General features: G+C 40.5%; 1 long non-coding RNA gene across 1 annotated transcript in view; it reads left to right on the forward strand.

The window, feature by feature from the left end:
* LOC147161695 (uncharacterized) overlaps nucleotides 1-16,825 on the forward strand; it is a 129,041-nt gene that overhangs the window by 2,561 nt on the left and 109,655 nt on the right. Inside the window, exon 2 of the long non-coding RNA XR_015097293.1 lies at nucleotides 14,346-14,414. This is a non-coding gene — a long non-coding RNA (uncharacterized LOC147161695). The remainder of the gene's footprint in view (nucleotides 1-14,345; nucleotides 14,415-16,825) is intronic.

The raw sequence follows: 16,825 nt of genomic DNA on the forward strand, positions 1-16,825 counted from the left end.
AGTGAAAGAGCACGGAGCGAGAGTGATTAAGGATGGACCAATGGGGGCTTCTGGCGGGTGCTGTCGATGGGAGTTTGGAGGGGGGGCGGCATGCAGTGATTTTGACACAATAAGTGGAGGGCCTATTGGGATGGAGGGTTGGGAGGAGGAGGGGGCCTCTCCTTCTCTTTTCAAAGGCAGGATAAACAAGGAAATGAGTCTGTAATCATTTCCAGAGATTGCCTTCCTTCTTTGCCTCTCCTCTCGGCCTCCTCCACCGGCCCGTGTTCATTAGCAGGCTGCGGCCCGATTAAAGGCTTTTTTTTAAAAATGTATTTTTGTAATGTTCGTTGGACAGAGAGCCAATCTCCAAAGTCAGGATCGCCGCAGTCAGGACCCTTTTCCACTGCGAGGTAACCTCTCCATTGGTGTTAGCGGGTGCTAACTGCTCAAAATTAAAAGAGAATATCACATCCGAACAGATTATTGTGATATTTGAGGATGGGAGGACACAAGTAGAAATTGAATATTAGGGGTCTGTCTGTGTTATCCTGTCTTATCTATATTTGTTTTTTGAATCGTATAGAATCCCATGTATTGAGATACGTATTTAATCGTTTTTTACTGGAGAAATGCACACCCGTACTAAATACTGTACTGGGGATATATATTATATTATTACAATATGAACCTTACAGTATGATAATTATCACAATATTGTGGGTAGGTTGGCGATATTTATATTTATTTTTACGAAACTGTAAAAAAAAAAAAAAGAAGTAATCTCAGCCTCAGAGTTTTTTTTGCAAAATCCATGCCACCATCTTGAATCACTCTGTAAAATGTGCTTCCTATTGGCTAAGCGGCGCAAAGTATCATGGTCTATGTAGTTCACAATGCTGTGCATGGCTGAAACTGGCAACAATTTTGCAATAGCTCACAGTATGTTGCAGTGCAGATCTGTACCACTGCAAAGCATACAATCCATAAACATACAATAATTTGAGTAGGCCTTGGTTAATGCTATTGGCAATATTGGTGCAGGTGTACCTAATGTTGTGGTCAGTAGGTTTCAGAATAATCGCTTCAACAATATAACAAATTTGCCCTCCTCCCATTTGCTTTTGACCTCATTCACTCGAATCATGAATCAGCAGTGAGTTCTTTCCAAAAATGTCCGCCCCCACCACCCACCCACCACCCTCACCACCCTTTGCGAGGGGGTAAGAGCTAGCGCAAGATAAAGGTAGAAAGGTGAATAAATCACAAGAACAACAACAACAAGGAAAAAGAATGTGACATGAGCGTGCCTATAAAGCAAAAGGAGGACTGAAGTGTCTTGGCGCGCAGGCTTTTTCCCCCGTCGGGGAGGAAGTATTTTCTTTTTTTTTTGGGGGGTTTCTTTTTTATTGGTTTCATATGACACGACAGAACCTTTTTAAGATGTTGTAGACGCACTGGTAAAAAGGCGTCTGCCCACCCCTGCATTAAGTGCCCCTGTGATCTCCACCATATTTATAGGCACTGTCTTGTGTCACATGGCTTCCATTTCTTCACTTGTTGGGACCCCCTGTGGCTGCTTTTACAAGCACAGGTATGAAAGGGTCACGGGCACCCTGGCGGGGGCCGAGTCGCGGTGGACAGGAATTATGAGGCTTACTTCACCGTTAGATTTGAAATCAGTGGAGAAAAAAAATACATACAAATTTAGAATATCATTGTAAAAAAATGGCATTCAGGCTTAACATTGACATTGAATTGTACACATTCATAGAAGTGTTCTTTTATTTTCTTTATTGGATTCATGGTTGGTTGTGCAGCACATAAATTAACTTTATGTGCAGAATAGTGTTACATGGATCAGGTTGAAATTTTGTGTGTTTATTGCTGCACTTAGGATCTCAACATGGGCCAAAAATGGCATCGCTTTAACATTAATGAAGGCTGTGGCGTTTTTCCAGTGATATTAGTGCCGTTTAAAAAGCATGTGGCATTTTTATTTAAGCTGAAGTGGACTTTTTAGGTCACCAATCAAATAATGCAAATGTATTTTTGTCGGTATTTTATCAAATGCTGAACACTGAGTACAATAAACGATACTGACTTGTCACAACAAAAAAGCAATCATTTTTTGTTTATCTTTTTTTCCTTTTAACTTTGTGTTATCATCTGCGGAGGTTGAGAAACATAAAAAGTATTTTGCCAAAGGAAGGAGTAGAAAGTACAGATATGTAGGGCACATAAGTAAAAAGCCATCCGGAAAATGCATACTCAAGTCAGGTACAGATAAATGAAAAATCTACTCAAGTGCAGTAACGGAAGGATTTGTACTACATTACTTGCCACCATTGATAAGAAATAAGACATCTCCGGTCCAGGGTGTTCAAGACGTATGATATGACCCAGTCCAGACCAGGTGTCAAGCCAGGGGCAAGTTTGAGGCTTTTCTCCCCATCTATCTCTTCCCCCCCTTCGTCTCCATCACCCTTCTGTAGGACACCACGAGTCTCCGTCTTGGCCATGTGGTGCTGTGTGTTGGTTTTAGTGCGCCCTAAAAACACACTGTTAAACACACTTTTAAAGGTTCCTAAAAGCATTTTTCCTCTCAGGGCTTTGGTACTTTAATCTACTATTGGGTTTCACGTGCTACACTGGCACACCTGGGGAGACGGATGAAATAAGATGGCTTTTGAGGGCTCACGCACGTTTGTCGAGTCCTTGTAAAAGAAAAAAAAAATGAAGAAAGAGAAGCCTAATCAGATTTATTGTTTTAATCATAGAGGGGAGGTGTCACCCTCTGTTTGGCATGATCGCTTTATGACCTCTCAACTATCCCGAGTTGTGGTCCTTCTTGCTTCTGAATAGATGTGAAGGGCTGATTGAACCCTGGGCTGCCCTGTTTAATCTCTGCGGCTGCTCCCTAAAGGACTGCAACCACAGTTGCTGCTCACTTCTCACAATGCAAATGAAATGCGGAGAAAAAGTTTTACCTCTGCCAAGGACTCCCAACAAAAATGCCAGACATTATATGTATATTTTTAGTTTATTTTTAGCCTAGTAGAAAACGCTAGTTAGCTAGTAAGCTAGCATAGTCGCAGATGCTAGTTAGCTGGCTATCGAGATAGCTAGCCTAGTAGCAGACGCTAGTGAGTTAGCAAACTAGAGCGCTGGCTAAGTAGTACAGGCTAACTAGCGAGCTATCTAGATAGACAGCTAAGTAGCAAACATTGGTTAGCTAGCTAGCTAGATACGTAGGTAGGTCGGTAAAGATAGATAGACAGATAGACAGACAGACAGACAGAAGGCCAGTATTACATAAGATCAATGGTAGAACTGTTTTCAGTATGACTTTCTGTTGTCTGTCTGGTGTTTCCAACCAGCTGCTGTGCATCCTGACAGACTTCCCTCTGGTTCAGGAAGAAGGGGTTACTCAAGGGTCAATTCCAAACATGATGAGGAGGCTCACACAGAGTGAGAGAGAGCAAAAGCATGTGAGAGAGAGAGCGAGGGAGCGAGCCTTCGCCTCTGTCCGACCTGTTGTTAAAATGATTTTTATTGGATCTTTTCCACTTTTGAAGTAGAACCAAGGAGTAAAATTGCTCTTATCTTCTTCCTGTCCCTTTTCCAGAGACGGGGGATGTTTTTGTGCGAGAGTTAAAGGGAAGTAAGAATTTCATGCATGTCAAAGGGCAGGTTAAAAAAAGTTTGCGATTTGTTTTTATATATAAACGTAGATTTTTATTTTTTATTTTTTTATCTGACCATTGAAATACAGATGCTGGTATTTGGTTGCGTTGCCGCTTGGTTATTGCAAGGGCCGAGCGCCTGGTTGGCTGGTAACAGCCTGCAAACTCCTTTATAAAGTTAATAGGCGAAAGTGAATCAACATCCATATTTGGCAATTTATTTTTTCTTGCCAAAGTAAAAACAATTTGCTAGGACAGCTCCAGGGTGGTGGTATCATTATTGTTGTTAAATTGAAGCATTCCTCTGACAAAATGAGGACGATTAAAAAAAACTAACAAAAAGATGTCTAAAAACTGGCCTGCAAATTGCGGAGAGTTTAATTTGGCTTGCACAGACCAGTGAGTGGATTTTGGTTGCAACATGCTAGTAAAGTAGGGATGCATTTAACGCTATACCAATAACACAATATCCCATCAAAAAGCACAAGACATACTGCTGCTTTAATACTTTTTTTTGGGTGGAGGGGCAGCAAATTGATTTGTCTGAGAATTTTTGGGAGAAGGCGGGGCAGGTTAATCATCTCTGTGGTCAAGAGTGGCCACATCTGTGTGATGAACGCCATCTCGTACTGTAACTGCTAAGCCTTCGTGATTGGATCGAGGAATCTATTACGGTGGGCACTTCACCAGTGTACGACTGCTGTACCAGCTGCACTGCAAAGATCCAATTGCAAAAGTCCAATCACAAACTTTTGTAAGGGGGGAAAAAATGGGATTAATACACAGATGATCATTTTTAAAGCTGTGGTACAAGGACCGACCTATGGTGGCAAGAGAATTGTATTTTAGGTTAACAAACTTGCTGCTTTGGTGTAAATGTAAATCATTTTACTGTGTATCGGAAATCCATCCAACATATGAAAAACAAACAAATCGGAAACAAGGTCAAAAAATTTACATGTCGCAAATTTACTATGATATTAATTTTAGGCTTGACTGTTTGTGTTGTGAATGTCTGATCTGCCCATTGGTGATCTCTGTAGATGGGATTAGATTAGGCTAGATCAGATTAGGGATTGTTTTGGATAAACGTTCAGTATGACGCCAGAATCTGGTAATCGACTGGTGCCCTTGTCACAAGAGGTATTCACCATCCAGAGGTTCTTTATTAGAGTAAGATTTAAAGATTTTCTCCAACATACTGATGACACTAAATGTCCAAGTTGACAAAGTACTCACACTGAAGTATTTTGGCTCGTTAGGTTTGCTAAACATAGAAAATTTTTCGACAAACAAAATATAATATACGCAAAATCAGAAATGTACGGAACGAAATTACCGCCTCAGCAAGTTACGTCAAAAAAGTCATCAGGCGTATTCACCCTGAGTTGTCCTCATCTCTGGGCAGCGCGCAGTATTTCATCATTTGCACAAGATGACAGAACACAAGTTAAAATTATAGAAATGTCAATTTTAAGAGTATGATCCAATTTATGGTCTTTGATGGCAAAACTTTACGGCCTGGCCTGCCTCCAGCTGTCTGGCCCAGTCCAAATAGCTTGAAAGCATCTGTAACTTACACACTTGTAAATGAAATGTGTATCTGGCTGAATTAAAATGGATCGTCCGGGGGTCATGTTTTGCAGCTCACCGTCTCGTATACATGCGTACAAAATACACGCACACAACACACAACACACAACACACAAAATGCACGCACTTGAATCAATCCTCGTCTCCACTATCAATCCATATCTGGATCGTTTGGCCTGGTGATGTGAATAACTCGGCCACGGTCTTAACAGCAACCCAATCCTTTATATATTTCACTAGTGTCAAAATGTCAGAATGAAGTGCTGCCTGCTCACACTCGGCCAGTTTCTCCTTTCCTTCCCTCTCGCAGGGGTGTAGCTCCGGTTTCATTCGCCTGTCGATGGGCAGACATGCGAGGGCGAGGCGTTGCGTGGTTTGTCATGCAACCGTGCTATTTTCAGCTTAACTAATTCCCCAGAAGGGCTTTTTCCGTCTTTCACAAAGCCCTGACAGCAGAGGTGGCAAAAGTACTCACACTCTGGACTTAAAAGCAAAAATGCTTAATAATTGTCGCCTATTTCTTTTACAGTTCATGAACCCGCCTCGATGACTAACAGAGGTTTACATAAACTGTACATCGTGTGGCTTATGTGAAATATATACCTTAGATGCGGTCATTTTGGGAAGACTCCTGACATATTGGGGATCTCAAGCTCTCAGTCATTCAAGATCTATGGCAAGCCCCTTTTAACACGTAACAACAGCTATCGACTGGATTTGTGTTTGAAGATAGCTGCAATTCAGTTTTGCCGAGTCAAAAGGAACAGAATCGGATATCCGCAACGACGTTCTTCCGATACGTCAGTCTGACTTGAACAAATGACGTTACAGATAGCTCCCACCTCAGTTGCAGACAGTTGCTATGTAAATTATGGATAGCTGTAATTGTAGGTATCTTTTACTCTTATCTTGAGATAACTACCATTTGATTCTAACTCGTCACAATTCCAGTTTAGGACAACTTTAATCACCCATTATTTGAGATATCTAATACAGAGTGTCTATAAAGTCTCTTTGCAATTAAAACAATTTACATTACAAAGGCAGTTGTTGAGATATATCAACTTGATTATTTTCAATTTTTTTATATATATTTAATATTTTTTATTCAAGTTTTTTTTGGTTAAACTTAATTTAATAGACCTATATAAGGGCACCATTATTAGATGGTACTTGATTTCTTGCTATGTTCGCAGTAAGATATCATCCATCAACACAGTATCTGAAACACAACATTTTTATATAAATAAAAACTTTATAAACAGTCGAAATGAAGTTGCCGATATCTGTAACTGGAATTCTGACTAATATGTCTCAAGCTGGCATTACATCTACCTGCAATTTTGTAGCTGATATCTGTAGGCTAATTTACTGTAATAACAAACTCAACCAGACATGAAAAAAAAAAAAAAAAAAATGCCGTCTATTTTTGACTAGGCCACATCTGAGTTACAGATATCTTTGCCTCTCATTTTGACGAGCCATAACTTTGCTACAGATATTGTGAATGAAAATTCCAACTATTCAAAATAGTAAGACTAGTCAAAAAGACGTTTGTGATATCAACAATTGTATGCAACTGAGCTTTTAAATGTTGAATCTGCTTGTTATAAATTAGCAAAATAATCTATTTTGCCTTTTTTTTATATACTTTGTTACTTCCCAGCAGACGGTGACATAGAGCCACTAGGTGTTCTCACTCAGTGGGAATTAGAGTTGCAGGCACCTCATTCAAGATGCATCAGCACTCAGGTAACCAGCAAAGTGTAATTAGTTGTGTCCCTTATCCCCGTGAAAGCTGCCGGCTACTTTCTCCCCTTCACCGTAAGCTTTGGCACGAGTGGCGGAGAGGGTCAGTGTTTAATAATGAACAGGTCGAGCTGGCTGTAACGGATACAGGCACCTGCTTTATGCATCAGTCAATTACCTAATTAGAACTCTCCCACAGGGGAAAGCTAATACCTCATCCCGGAGTTGGAAGACAACCCCTTTCCATGTGAATGGAGGCGCTCGCTAGACTAACAGATACCTGTGTGTGTAGCCGCGGCGCAAGTGTGTGTGCATGCGCTTTTGCGTGTGAGAACAAGAGGGAGGGAGCGCGGGGTAGGTTGTCCAGTGCTCCATTTCCTAGCACAGATCAGGTACCAAAGGACGCTCATGGGAAATTGCGCTCTATGCGAGCATGATCCAATAACAATCCATGCTCGGACCAGCGCCTCGCGCCCGCCCGTCTTGGCCTGTCGTCATGCGGCCTGGCGAGAGAAAGTGATCTATGCTACCCGCGAAAACGGGTTTTTCCACAAAGGTACATGAAAAGGATGCTCTTTGGGTAAAATTAAAGTATTTGTGTGGTGGTTAGTGGTTCTGAGGGTCTGGGTTTGAATCTTGGCTCTGGACTCCCTTTGTGGAGTTTGCATGTATCGCATTACAAAAAGATGCGTCGCTTTCATTGAAGACTCAAAACCCTTGACTGTCTTGCCAAAAGTCATCTTAGTTGATGATTCTTCATCCTTCAGTTCAGGGTGAGCCACCATTTTCTTGCAAAAAGTAAGCTAAGTTAGCTTAATTGATAAGGCTAAATCAGATGTTTACATTTTCAAATGATCCAACATTCCTAGAGAATCACAATCTCCCACGACCTTCCTATGGGCTACTCATGTGGCCCTTGGAGGCTACTTGTGTGACCCCTGCTCTAAATTTTCCATAGGTGTGAGTCTGAATTGTTGTTTGTGGGCGACCAAGTTTATTGTAGTAAACAAAAACGAACAAAAATAAAACTAAAGCTTAAAAACAAGTCCATATCGAAATAATATATGAACATGAGTGTTTTTAGAAAACGATAACTAATTGAAATTACAATTTATGTTCATAAGAGTATCTATTTGTTCTCATATTTGGTAGTTAGTTTCATATATGATCTTTCAGGGTTCATTTTAAACATATTAATTAGGGTGTTACGGTATGGCCAATTGTAGTTAGTGATTATCTTGCACTCCACAAATGGTCCAATGCTAAAACTAATATGCAAACTAATACTAAAACTAATAAGAACTAGCATTTTCGAAAAAAAAAAAGTAAAAACTAATGAAACCTAAAAAAAAAAACATTGTAAAAACAAATTACAACTCACTGAATTTTGAAAAAAAAAAAATACAAACTATAAGGAAAAATCCCAAACTATTATAAACCCGCTAATAACCACTTTAGTGTGTATCCCATTTTTCTTGCCAAAAGTCAGCGTCAGGTTAATTGAATATTCTAAATTGTCCATCAGTGTGAATATAAATGTTTGTGTGTCTATCTGTGCCGTGCTACTGACTGCCAACCAGCCCAGGGTGCACCTCGCTTATCATCAAAAAGTCCGTTTAGCTTAATTGACGACAAAAGAGATGTGAACGTGAGCGTGCTGTTTGCCTGAATGTGCCAGGGGTTGACTGTCAACCAGCCCAGAGTGTAAACCGCCTCCCACTCTTAAGTCACCTGGGATTGTCTCCAGTTCACCCGTCACCCGAATGAGGACAAGCGCTGTAGAAAATGGATGAATGGATGTGTCTTTGAGTCTATCAATTAATCAATCATGGAATTCAAGAAAAAGCCCTCAGGCCTAATTATTGAGTTTAGAATTTCACCATTTTTTTGTATGAGACATGGCATGACTCGACATCAAGCCAGATAGAGCCGGTCACTATATCACTGAAAATTCCTCTTATATCATCTACTCGAGAGGTTATTGAACATGACTTGGAAGCGTCTCATTGCTGAATGAAAGGAAATGATTATCCGCCATGTTGCTCATGAGACAGCAAACAAGCCCCTGTTGATTGAGATCGTAATGAATGAGACCTTGAATATAGATAGATCATTGTGAACACTGATGGTGAGAAAGCAGGAAAAGGGCTGAGCGAACCTCGCAACTCGAGATGGGGCCGGTAAATAATACGACGGGACGTCTCTGCCAGCGCCCGACACTGCGGCTTCGCTGAGGCTAACGACCAGCTCTGAGGTAATCATGGCCGCTCATCAGCTATGATTAAGTCCGATATTTTAGCCCCAGGAGGATGGCGGCGGCAAAGGGAGTAAGTGACGACGCCCTCACTTCACATCGAGTGAGCAGATGAGAGTTGAGCGCTGTGGATGGCCAGTGTTGGCCAATGCATTCTCATCTCGGCGCCGCCCCTGACTCATGACCTCCGCCCCACCCAGTGGCCTCCATCATTCAAATGCTGGATAATAATTAAAAAAAAAAAACACCCGCTGTCTGTCTTTAGTCCTGGAACTGTTCTTTCGAACCTCGTACAACTAGAAGGTCACAATTTTGATTGGAAATAGACCGATATGTTTTTTTCAGGGCCGATACCAATGCCAATTATTAGTAGTCAAAGATATTTGGAGCTGATATTCGTTTTCAGTAAAGGAGGGGTGAGTGGGTGGGGTGGGCAATATTGGCGTTCTAATTCATGAAAATACAAATGCCAATCTTGACTGTTGTAATGTCTTAAAGCATGTTTATTGGACATTTTTTCTGACTTTTCAAAATGTAAAAGGTTTTTTTTTATTATTATCTAGAAAAAGACATCCTTCTAACAAAATGTTCAGGGAGCTTCAAGTTTATCAGTACATCCTAAAAAGTTAAATGGAAACTTAAACAAGTAAATGCCATAGCTCTCTATAGTTTTCTACAGCAAATATTTTTTTCACAAAATTTAAAAGTACCAGAAATGTTTAACTTTCACATTTCTTAGTTTTAATGTCGAACAAAAACAAATGTTTCAGAAGGTTCCCAGGGTCAGCAGGATCTCTTATAAAGTTAACTGAAAATTTAAATAAATAACTCCCTGAGATTAAAATGATTTTATCTTATATCGGCCGTCAGATTTATAAAAAAAAAAGGTAGATACCGATTATTGGTCTATCCCTAATTTCTATGCAAGTGGAGACGGATGTGCTAATTTCTCCTTTCATCAAGCTACTAAATTCTACAATCCGGCTACCGAAATGTGATTGGTCAGTAAGATGACGACTGCTGTACTTCCATCAGCTTGTTCTTAGGTCAAAAGGTATGAATTAATAATCTTGTTGATCCTCTCTAATTGTTCCCACTGTCTTTGCCCTCTATCCGTCGATTAAAAAGTGCGAGACGCCGCCCACTTCTCGGTACAGTTACCAGAAGTGTAAGACAGGAATGTGGCCTGCCTCAGCGAGAAATCCCAAAGTGCTTGGCGAGTCGTAGCTGCTAATACAGCTAATGCAGTAATGTACGGGCCGAGGCGATTAATGAGAGCGCTCTGCCTCTGACATCTCAGACACCCTAATGTTGCTGCAGCGTCTCTCTGGCCGCGCTTTAATCCATCACTGGCCCCCGTAACCCAATTACGGCCTGACGCTGTACTTTAAGGCCCCCCCCCCCACCCTCTCCTCCGCTCGGTCCTTCACACACATCTGCAAAAGGGCATACGGGCGCACACACTTCTATATAGATAAGTGGGTTTGAGTGTGATCAGACAAGCATGTTTCACACACAAAAAGGACGTTTGGGCAGGCACCAACACACTTTCGCGTTGAAGAGCAGCAGGTAAATGAAGATGGGATCGTGTAATGACAAGTGTGCGCCGTGTAATAGGCCACCATTAGATTGGTAGTTTGAGGACATTTTGCAATTAGCTACAAAAAAAAAAGAGAAAAAGTTATGTCTCTGTTTATTGATTAACGGGCTGCTCGTCGTACAGTATTGCGCTGCCCCTTATCGTGGTAGTTAGCTGAACCGCAAACACTATCGTGTAATTATCAGTGAAGAAGCAGATTAATTACTCTGGCCACTGTTACTACATTTTAAAAAAATACACAAAGAGTAAATAGATAAGAAATGAGAGAGTGGGAGTACTTGAGAGGCTCTTGACTGTGATCCTTTCATTTATTGCACTTATTGGTGACAGAGACTCTCCGTGCTGGTCTTTTTTTTTGCCACAAGTACAGTAACATATGAAATTATGAATATCATTATATGAACCGGAAAAACGTTTTTTTTATTTTTTATGCCAATGCATTGAATCAAACCCAATCAAAGCATTCCACCCTGAATTATATTGAAATATGTATTGAATCGTCTCTATTGTAGTGATTTATCGTAGAAGAAAACGGCAAATTTACTCTACTGACAAGTTCCTTCAAATATATTTAAAACGACAACAAAAAAGTCATTGCATCATCATACCCCATCCCCCTTTCAAACTGAGCCGTACCTTATCAAATGGCATCGTAATCCCATTGAATTGAATCAAATCGTTCCACTTTTAGATTGAACCTTTCTTCAATCGTTTTGCACCCCAACCGTATCGAACGTATCTTTTGTGGCGAGATGCACACCCTACAGTATATGTATACATGTGTGTATATACTGTACGTGTGTATATACGTATATTTTTATATACACATAAATACACATGTATATACATATTTATGTGTCTGTGTACCGATACTGTAAACGTGTACATATTTTGCTATATTCAATTTTTTTTCTTTTCTTTACATGCTGTTGCACAATATGCCATTCACCTGTGATTCCAAATTTCCAATGGCTGGCATCCCTTTGCGCCGAGCGTGGCGGGCCTTCCAGTTGCAATCATGCTAATCACGCTAGACGCTTCGCTAACACGCTTCATTCCCAAAGGGGAGAGGCAGCGTTTCATCAGACGTCCCCCGCAACATTTATGATTGGCCTTGAAGGTTCTGATACTTGACTGCCTCGCTGAGCATATATTCGCCCGGGACGTAAGTACCACGTGGCTCTCCAAGGTCGCCTCGGCGGGTAACAAGGACTCGGGCCGTCTTACCTCTCGCTTCCTGTCTCTGCAGCGGGTTATGTCACATGCGGAGTTAACGGAGCTGTCAATCGAGAGATCTACGAGCAGGCCTCCTCTAAATCAGGTGCAATGACTCCTTAAGAATTACTGGAGGAGCCTACTTCAATTAGCCACTCCCAACAGCAAATTAACTTAAAATGTACCCGCTCAATAAAGTTCGAGACGATCATTTGCATGTCAATGTCGCTTTCCTCCCTCAAGGCCTCTTCCAGACGTTCAGCTGACCCGTGCAAATCCGAAGACGCCGGTGTGACTTCATTGCGCCAATGCCAATCAGCCAAAAAGCTAAATGTAAAGAGAAACGTGTTGTCCTGCACTGTGTATCGTGTCCTCCATATTTATCTCCTTTGAAAATGAATGGGCAGTTTGGACAAACTAAAAAGGTTACAAATATTACTATTTTCCAATTGATGGGTCAGAAATGCCACAAACCATGTTCCCAATATTGTAATTTTTTTTTATATTATGCTACCAAACACCGTCATTTGCTGTATTTTGTATTTCCTGGTTGAGCGGAGATTAGTTTTATTAAAATTAAAAATGCAAGGTTTTTTTTGTATAACATCCCACTAATCCTTCACGACCTTGAACAAACTTTCATTTGTGCGCTATTTTGGGTGGGGAATTTTCTGGACAACAAGACACAGTCGCTGATGTGTTATCCTGATTAGAAAAAAAAGAAGAAAAAAAACAACGGAGCAAATGTTGACCGTAACCGTGGGAATAGTTGCAGTGAGCGCTGGAACAGTGGCTCATTCTTATTTTTAAAGAGCAAGCAAGCACAGAGCGCTCGTATGTCTCTATGTCCTTAAATCACTTGTTAGTTTGTAGACAACTTGGTGGTTTATGGAGATAAATACTACTTATGAACAGATGATGCCATTTTGTCTATGTTCATCCAGCGGCAATATTTTGTGCTGGTCACACGCCAGCTAAAATTTACCTGGAGGAGGTAATGATCACTGTGGCTAAAGGCAAAATAATTTTGGAGAATTATTTTCATTTTAGATTTTATATATTGTATTTTTATTATTATTAATTTATTAATATTAATATATGTATTAATATTTATTGATTATTTCAAGGTCCTATTTCAAAGTGTTTTTAAGAACGACAATCAATAAATGAATCTGTAGTACAATAAACAATATCAGATTTATTATATATATATTAGACTTAGGTTAAAATAAAGGCTAGTGAATATGAAATACAGTTATTAGAGTTGTTAACTTACTAAACATTTTATATCGTGGCCACGATAACAATTTCAGAAAATTCTGCCAAAAATCATCTTGCGAATGTCACATGATCAAACACAGAAAACAGGTGAGCCGTGAGTGAGGGTTGTTACTCGAGTCCCTCGGCACTGTGACGTCATTTTCAGTTGACAGCATGTGACAAAATGGCCGCCCCCTGAGATGGATAACAATGTGTGGATTTTTCTGCCTAATTCATATTCCACAAATGCATTACTAACCAGAATATTGTACATTAGAGGGGGTACATAGACCATGACTGTAAATAATATTTTTGACTTGGCTTCCCATTCAAAGATAGTTTGGTGTGCATATAGCAACCGTAGCCAATACAAACAAATAGGGTGGACCACAATATTCAGCAATCTTTATTTATTCATAGCACACTGCAAATTTTATTTATTTTATTTAAAGCACATATCATTTCAACTGGTCTTGTGCAAGTTAAGTTTTGAACTCCTGGACCATGTTTTCTGAGAACCACCCATATATAAAAAATAAAGCCTACCAACCGACTGAAATGAAGCGTAGCATTGCTATGCTATTGCTATCAGGGGCGGCGTGGCTCAGTGGTAGAGTGGTCGTCTCCCATCGGTGATGGTGTGTGAATGGGCGAATGTGAGGCTATGTAAAGCGCTTTGGGTACGACAGCTGAAAAAAAAAAGTGTGATTTTATATATAGCAGTCCATTCCATTGCTGATTAGAATTCAATTAATTGTTCAACGCCAGAGTATCATTCAGGAGAAATGCTAGAGGCCGCCGTGACCCTGCGACGAGAGCGAAGCGGCCAAGCTGAGAGGATAAACAATGAAAAGGCATCCATTTTGCGTATCATGCTCCTGGAGAACAGGATTATTGCTGTTCCTCTCCAGCGGAGGGGAAATCTGCTTGTGAAGGATTAAGATGATCACAGTGATTCGACTGTCCCCACCTATCACTAACTGCACTGTCCTGTCTCCCTCTCCTGCAGCCAGCCAGCCAGCCGGCCAAGTAGCCCGCAGGCGTCCTCAGCATCAGATGTCAGCCTCCTGGAGTCAAAGTAAGTCAGACAAACATGTAGACCGGACCTCCGAGGAGTACCTTGCCGCATGCTCAAGTGCTATAAGTGCCCGGGAGTCGTCTTACAAGAAACACTTATTGCATTTTGTATTGAGCATGATGTTATGAAAAATTAATTCAGCGTCGGTGCGCCTCTGTCTCCATATCCACTCTGCGCGTGTGTGTGTGTGTAAGTGTGTGTATGAGCCCCGGAGTCCACCCGAGCCTCTTTTCGCCCGCATTTCGACACGTTTACGTGCTTGTGAGGAAAATCCCGTGCAAATGCGGTTGCAGGCGTGTGTTACTGTGTATCATCACATGCAGAAAGGAGAGCTTGGCATCTCCGGGGACGTGGTGCTTTTTGTTTAAAGAGCCCAGAGATTGCGTTGAGATTCCCAGTTGTGCTAATGACAATAGTTACTGCTCAGACTTCCGTCCATTTACTGCATTTAGGTCTCCTATTCCCACTGGTTAGGACACATATTGACTTCACTATTGGCAAAACACTAGTGAAACAACTGGCCAAGTGCGATGATATGCATACACAGGGAAAATGGAGCAAGCTGAGCCAGCAGTTATCGTTTGTGTCAAACATTTTTATGACGCAATTATTATGAATGATGACACAAATAAGTGAGGAACTTCCAACATGCTACTAGTACAACTGCTACTAGTGTTTCATAGTATCTACTGTACAAGTGCATCTCAATGAATTTGAATATTTATTGAAATTCAGTTTGTTTTTTTATCAAGTTGATAATTATAGTTACAACTAACAAAAACAAAATTCCAGAAATCGTTTGAATATAACCACTGAAAAATAGTTATGTTCAATAGCAATTTCTTTAGATTTCGTTACCAGTACGAGTACTCAACTCTTAAAAGGAACCTCGACTGTAATGACACGTTTGCTCTATATTATTTGGTTGTTACTAACATAACTATGAGATTCATTTTTCAAAAATCATTTTCAGTTTAATACATTTTGTAGATACTTTATTTGGACGTACGCCGCCATTGTTATTTACGACGCAACGCATTCAGTGCGTAGTGACTTAGAATGGCGGCAGGCTCTCTGTAAGCCTTCGAAGCGTTCCTAAAGGGACGATCAAAACTCATGAATGTGTCTGGTGAATGACGAGAGAACGGCGTGGAGGAGGGTGACTCATGTTGTTGTTTTTTTAGGAACGCTACGTGACTAAACTTGCTTTCTTTATAGGTGTTTCACATTGATAGTCAGAGAGCCTGCCGTCATTTTACGTCACTACGCACTGAATGCCTTGTGACATAAATAACAATGGCGGTACATCCAAATAAAGTTTCGACAAAATGTATTAAACTGGAGATGATTTTTGAAAATTTAATCTCATAGTTATGTTCGTAACAACCAAATAAATAATATAGAGCAAACTTGTCATGACAGTCGGGTTTCCTTTTAAGTTGTCACTGGTAGTGATGGGAAAATGAAGCTTCATGAAGCACTTGTGATATTTTTTGACTCCTCTAGATGGCACTCTTGGTTGAAAGATGCAGTGGAAATGTAATCAATTTCCTTTGCACTAGCCTTTATATTTAAACCAAGAGCACCATCTAGGGGAGTCAAAAAATATCACAAGTGCTTCATGAAGCTTCATTTTCCCATCACTAGTCACTGGTACTATTTCCAAGTCCCGATACCACAAATTCTTCTGTTTCATAAAATTTCACAAGATCATTTTAAAGAAATGCCTATATATACAGAATTTATCGCAATATGGCCTTTTCCTTCAACTTTTATGAAATTGTAGGCAAATTTCTATTCTTCTCATTTCTAGTTCCTGATCGTAAAACAGCCACAAGAGGATCATACAAGATTCTTTGAGATAAGGACTGATAGCATTAGCTGGTATCGGTACGCCAAACCCTAAAAATAAATGAGCTCTTCTATATGTACAAAATTACTGAGATGTACATGTACAATTTTGTGTTTAACCCCCCCACAAATAATTCAGAGATTTGGAACCTCTTGTGAGTCCAATCTCATTTTGCCTCCCATCCCTCCCAATTAATTTTGCAAATGACTGTAATGCGACCAACCTGTACTTTTTAAATTGTGCTGGATTATTTCAAGTAGATCAAGCGAAATCCCATTACAAGGGATTGGGCATGAATACGATGTTCTGAGCCATTTTCTTAAATATTGCAAATCTGAATTCTGGTATTGAACAAGATTAAGGGATTGGATTCCTAAAACCTTTTACCCCTTTTTGATGAAGCCCAAATTTCTGGAATGAATTTACTGTTGTGCGCACGTATACACAGCACACAGCATCAGGTGGAAAGCAAGATGGCAGTTTTCTTTTGAATCTTCAACACTGATTCATTGGACGCCAGGAATCAACAACAGGTGCATTCTGCAAGTGGCTGCATTAG

The sequence above is a fragment of the Leptonotus elevatus genome, chromosome 15, assembly GCF_054856555.1.
Source record: "Leptonotus elevatus isolate MCC_2025b chromosome 15, RoL_Lele_1.0, whole genome shotgun sequence".
In the NCBI taxonomy this organism is placed as follows: Eukaryota; Metazoa; Chordata; class Actinopteri; order Syngnathiformes; family Syngnathidae; genus Leptonotus; species Leptonotus elevatus.